Here is a 6,779-nt window from a genome sequence, read left to right as displayed (position 1 = left end):
TTTTTTTTTTTTTTTTTTTTTTTTTTTCTTCTTCTTCAAAGAGATCTTATGAGGTAAAAAAATAATTAGAAATGCAGAAATATAGGGAAAAGGCTTGCAGATTGCGGATTTTGGCCAAAGGCAAGTGCTTTCACGTAGATCTTATAAGTTTTCTTTATAAAGAAAGCCTTTTAGTTTTCAGATTTGTGTTTGTGCAATGAGTAAATGTGAAAGAGACTGTTGACAAAGAAGATTAGGAAGAATTTTTTTTTCATGAACTGAACGTTTAAGAATTAAATTGCCTTAAAAGCTTCTATTTCTGTTTATATTTGAATCTCACTCAGAATAAATTTTAGAAATTAAAACTTATATTAAACCATTTGGAATTTAACTACAACTCTGAATGATTGTCATGGAAATTTATTTTGCTCATAATTACATTTGTTTCAGTAAGAGAAACAAAAATAGAAATTGAAAAAAAAATCTCATTCATTTGACAAAACAAAACAGTTGCTCTGACTGTTATAGTATTGCAGTCCAGACTGGGGAAGGCTCTGGAATAGTGAGATAATTTGTGAAACAAAATGTATATGCAAATTAGCTGATCAAATCGCTACACTATTTTTCCTGGTGCTTGAAGTAAAAGAAGGAAAAAGCAATACCAACGGTAACAAGATATCAGAATATCCGCTATTGTTCAAGTCATGTAATACCGAACATGAGGAAAATGAAATTTTCGGCACTCATGAGGCTATGGGTAGCAGTAATTTCAGTGACAATACAGTATAACTGAGATTGCATCTGATGCAGGAGAGAATAGGGATGGCATTTATTCCATCTGACTTACATTATCTACCGTATTGTCATCTGGACTTCTCTTAAAGGCAACACAGAGAAAATAGTTCTTACAGGGCAACAATGCAGGTGGCAGGTTGGATATTACAACCCTTGCTGGTTCTCAGTAGAATATTAGTAATTAGGTGATTTCCAACAACCTGACAAATCTTAGGTGTTAATTATTATTTGTCAGACTTTCACACCTTTCCATGTTATGTCCTAGAGCTTTTACAGGATCTTACTATGAGGAAACTTTAAACAAGTGGAAAGCCTATGCTAATAAAATATCTTCTGTCTACAGAAAGCAAAACACTACTGAGATGAAGTCCTGTTAGGTGTCACTTTGAAACTAACATTCATATTTTGTATAAGAAAAGTTATGCCTAGATTCCTAAAATTTGCTAAAAGCAATTAACATTTGCCAGTGTACCAATGAAAGAAAAAAAAAATGTTTATATTTATATTAGATCAAAGATATGGCAGGTATTGAAGTAGCTTTGGCTTTACTTACTCATTTATTGAGGTATCTTATTTTAAAACTTAAACTGGTGCTGGAGAGTGATCAATGGAAAACAATGAAAATATCCGTTTTGAGTAGTAGACATGTCAATTTTTTTAGTGTCTGTTTTCTCCAGGAGTGGAATATAGTCAGGGAATTTCTTAAATTTAAAATATATATATTTAAGGAGGTGGCAGCAAGTAGATTGGTAAATAGTATTCATACCATATTAATATGAAAAAGAGTAGACATCTGGAACTCCACAAAGTAGAAAAAAATGTTGCTGTTTGTAGCATCTTCTATGGCAGTCCTTCTACTTCACTCTTTATTAAAGATGTAACATCAATTCTGTAGGAAAAGGTCTTTAGAGTTGGACTTGGAATCTCTGTGAAGCACTGTATCTATGTGATTTTATAAACAGGATAAAATAACTTCTTATTCTGTAAACATGCCAAACAAATTAGCATTACTGACCAAAAAATCCTAATGGCACAAAAGGAGGAGGTTCAGTTCTCTAGAGAGAGCCCGTGGAAGGAAGTGACCATCAAGCCAGACTTTGTCACAGAACGACTCTCATTAATTTTAAAAATCTGCTGACTTTTTGGAATGGTTACAGCAAATGACTTATGAAATGAGAAATTCTTTCCCAGCCCAGTGAGCTTTTCAATCAATGTTCTCCATGATGTGCTGTTTGCTAGCTGTCTCAACTCAGCAACCCTAAAAATATTTAGCAATATAAATGTACATTTTAATAGCTTGCTGTGATCTCTTTTCTTGATATCTGGCTTCTGTTATCTGTCTTCATCCATCCACAATCTCTGGTGCCATCAGCTGAAAAGTTGGTTTCTCTCAAGGGTTCACCTGAAGGCATTTGTAGTACTAAGCTCTCCCCAGCCCCCACCTCTGCACTGCTCTGTGTCCCCATCAGTCTCAACAGAAAGTTTTTTTTTGTTTTTTTTTTTTTCTTTTTTTCCCCTTCTGTCCTGAAAAATACAGTAACAATTTCTTCTACGTACCCTCAGGATAAGCTTAAATTAAATAAAAACTTAAAAGAAGATTTGCCAGTGGCTTAGATTTCTGGTTCAATTACCTGAGCTACAAATAAGTTTTATGCAAGTTATTGTTCTTAGCAAAGACTTACAGTAATGATGCACATGCCAAGTAAACATACAGATTAATCATTGTTGAGAGAGAGAGGACTTGTTTATTGGCTGACTATTACACCACTTGCTATCCTTCCCCAGAAGTGGCAGAGCCCTTGAGATCTTCTGGGAAGCCAGCAGATTACTCTGGGGAAGGGGAACGCTTTGCACTGTGACCATTAAGTTGCTTTAGGTGTACACTTTACACAGTTTGCAGGAAAACAGCAGTGTTCTGTTTCCTATGTATTTTTTCTTTGATTTTCTATACAGTTGATATAGAGAGGTGTTTGGCTCTTGGCCAAATGATAAAGATGCCTAAAAATAGCCTGGTGTAACCCCCAGTATTTTCCCACCACTATCATAACTGTGGGTGATGAGAAGCAGCAGAGAAGGATGAAAGGTCCTGCAAATGCTTTGATTAGACATATGCACTGCCATGCACGAACTAACAAAGCCGATTTCTTTAGCATGAATTTCTGGTGTTAGATGTGTCTCATTTGGACAATGCACATGCAGGGTTTTGTCACACAACTTGGGCCAACCCCCCTTGTCTCATAAGCTGTAGAGATACTTCTGCATTGTTATAAAGTGAAAACACATAGGGGTAGGATACTGAGTCATCCACAGCTAATGAATAATGGAAACGTGTAGCACTTGTATATGTAATAAAATTACCTTCCTGTACTAGGTAAGTAAAATGTCCCTGAGTATTTTTTTTTTTTTTCTTCTGCAATAACTTGCATTACAGGCCATAATGAAAATACAGGTTTCCTTCTTTGTATCAAAAATGAACTAGGAAACAGGAACTGGAGGGATTTTCAGAAAACTTTCTCCAAAGAAAACCAGCAAAAGTGATTTTTAAAACTTGCTATACTGCTTTTTTTATTCAGGGTATGAATGATTAAATTCTGAACAATAGCTACTTGACTACATCTATTCGTAAGACACATACGAAGGACAAAACAGTTGTGTACAACTCAGTAACACAAGTGTAGAGCTGTTTGAATCTTTACAATTTGCTGGCATAAAACCAAATCAGAATTGTCAAAGTCTGCAGTTGTTTGTTAGCAGGAATAGTCTGTCATGAAGTGAAATGTATAATAATGTGATCCTTGCTATTAATATAACATGAATAATGTTCAGCTGTGGAGTAATGAGAAATGAGGAGAAACAGCAGATTTTCAGAGTTCCTGGCTATGGGTCTATCAATTACCCATCTTGCCAAGATCCCAAGAGGTCTGGCAGTTTCCTGGGTGCAATTCCTTTGAGGCAGTTTCTCTGTGCTGAAGCTGGGGGAAATCACCATGCCACCTGAGAAAAAGACTGCATGGGGAAGTACTTGCTCTACAAGTCAAGTCCAGTCTAGAATTACATTAAAGGTAGCATCAGAAGCACCACAAAATGATCTTAATGAATCTGAACTTTTGCCTTTTTCTTGACAGCAGTGGCTAGGAATTTTATCAGCCAATCAAAAAAAAATGGCATCCAGTAGACCAAGCCAATATTTGGGTATAAGTCTTACAGAATCGTTTGAGATGGTTCAATCTGTTCATCTCATTTTCCTCTATTTTGCATTTGAGCATACATAGCAGCAAAGGCAAACCTTCCCCGAACCTTGAACTGCAGGTATAACCTTGCTGAAAAATGTAAAACTTAATCCTGTTTGCTTTTGTTTCAAATGGGTGTCCCCTTAAAATAGGACACAACTGTAAACTAAGAAATAGGACAGCAGGTGTTGTTTGAAATGGCATCTTTGCATTTTAAGGATATCGCATGCCGGCAAAAGAGATGTACATCTGTCTGCTGGCTTTAGATGATAGATTCCTGCCTGAACAAAATGTCAAAGTCTATACAGCAATACGTCGGGTGCCTTCTACCAAGGATTTGTAGGCTCCCCCTTCTTTTAGGCAGAAAGGTTAAACAAAGCCTTCTTTAATTCTTTCTGTACAAATACTGTGCAGTGCTAGTGTCCTCTTGAAATAATATTTATTTACGTTACTTCTTGACAGAAATCTCCACTTCATGATTTTTGCTAACTTTTTTTTTTTTTGTACCATCCTCTACTCCTTCACAATCTCCAAACTTCTTGTTTCACTCCTACCAGTCTTGCATTATGCTCACACATATGTTACAGTAAACACATGCATTGCTTTGTCCAAAGTATTCTAAATCTCAGGAGAGGAACAAGAAGATGGCCTCAGGAAAGAAATCATAAATAGGTGCATATTTTGCACTTGTGACTGTACCCTTTAATCTAATTGAGCATTCATGGAAAAAAACTGCTTTATTACTTACCATAAATCCAAGATAATTCTGTTTAATGTTCCTTTAACAGACAAAAAAAGGATAAACATAGCTAACTATAAGCATGACATAAATAAAATCTAGCTTTCCTCCCGTTCCCCACCCTCTCTCCCAGTTGGCTATTTTATCATATCACTCAATATAAAATTTAACAGTATGGTATATAAATGATTCTTTTTTATTCTTTTGCATAATAATTGGCTGGTTTCCAGTAATAAAGAATAGTAAAGCTACAATTTATTCCAAGTCATAAACATCTTTATGTGTGTGTATATATATATATATATATATATATATATATATATATGTGCTTTGCTTTTATGGTGGAGAAAACAATAGAGTGGCCAATAGAGAGCTACACCAGCAGATTCCAATAGTTGTCTGAAAAGATCTAGAGCCACTTGAATTCAGTTTGAATTTAGCTGACTTGGTACCTTGCTTCTTAGCTCAGGGAAGCAGAGGAGCTGCTAAAACGGTGACACAAATTGATGTTAATAAATTAGTACACTCATAAAAGGAGACTCCCAATTTTAGTGCTAACAGCACACCATTATATGCAGCGTAATGTAGTTTAAAAGGCACACTGATAAGGGGCTGTATTCAAATCCATTTCTGTGCCCTTTTGTATTCTTATCTACCCTGGTCCAGCAGACAATCCAGCTTTTCACTAACCTTTGGCACTCCACCATCAGCAACAGCCCGTGGTCTCCTTTATATCCCCATGGCTTCTGTAATGAGCATCACCTGTGGTACGCTCTGTTTGGAGCTGCAGCATCAGCGAAATGCACCTGCTCTGGTGCCTGCTGGTGTAAAAGGCTCTGCATCTTGGGGCCCGTGGGAACTTGTCTGCATTTCCTAAAGCAATGCCAGGGAAGTGGCTAAATACCTATCATCTCCAGTAAGCACTACCTTAGCCTCTAATCCTTGTAATTGTTGCCTTAGTAAAGGAAATTGCCAAACAGGGTCCTGAACTGACACAGAGCCCCTGTGCTGCTTCTAGGGGAGCTATAAGGTTGCTTGTGTTTATGAGGGATTCTTTATTTGAATGGAATAGACTGGAGTGGAAGCATCTCAGTTTTAAAATCAATCATTTCCTTGAAATCTTATTTTTTAATGTATTCTTAAATCACAAGTATTTTTAAATACCTCTCATACATTTTTGGAATGTATTTATACTGAAATTGGAGGCATTTTCCCTTTAGGAATTAATGTGTTTACCTATAGATATGAATACATATATTTATATCTAGCTTATTTATATCTAGCTTTGATTTATATCAAATTTCTAAGGGAATAAGTGGCCTTGTAATCATTTTAAAATAATAGCTGCAGCAGTTAATAATGAATAGCACTTTAAAAAGTGATACGTTTTGCAGAGCTATAGGCAGAATACCAAAAATAGAAATACTTGCAGAAATGTCATTCCATTTTTTCTGAAATGAGTGCTTCTCAGTCCTTCTTTGCCCTTCTTTCTTTTCAGAAGACAAAGCTACTTGAGAAACTTAAATACATTTTATTTGATTAAACATTAGTACTATTATACTTGACTTTAAATTTAGCAAGATGGCACCAGGGTTTACAACATAAAGGCACGCATTCTGAAAAAAAGAGAAGCCTCCCCAGTAAAAGCTTTTGTTGCTAGACTGATGTGTTGAAATAAGTAGAATTCAAGTCAAGGAATGTACCAGACTAAAGATGACGTTTCTAGTAGTAGAAATACAAGAAGATTACCAGGGATAGAGAACAAAAATCTTCAGTCTACCAATACAATTTATAATAAAGCAGGTAATACTATTTTCTCTTTCAGAAATTCACTGAGACAGACAGCAAAGAAATAATATATTTTGAGCTGTCAGAAATGTTTACAATGTTTTAGCATCTCATTTATGTATGTCTGACATCTGATTTTTCTCTGGACTTTCCCAAAGAAATATATATGTAATTTAAAAATAATGCTTTTAAAAACAAAAACATGCAGTTTTGTGATGAACCAGCAGGTAAAACAGACAGAATATTCT

This window comes from Oxyura jamaicensis, chromosome 1, assembly GCF_011077185.1.
Source record: "Oxyura jamaicensis isolate SHBP4307 breed ruddy duck chromosome 1, BPBGC_Ojam_1.0, whole genome shotgun sequence".
Taxonomy (NCBI): Eukaryota; Metazoa; Chordata; class Aves; order Anseriformes; family Anatidae; genus Oxyura; species Oxyura jamaicensis.
Note: the sequence above shows the minus strand (reverse complement) of the source record.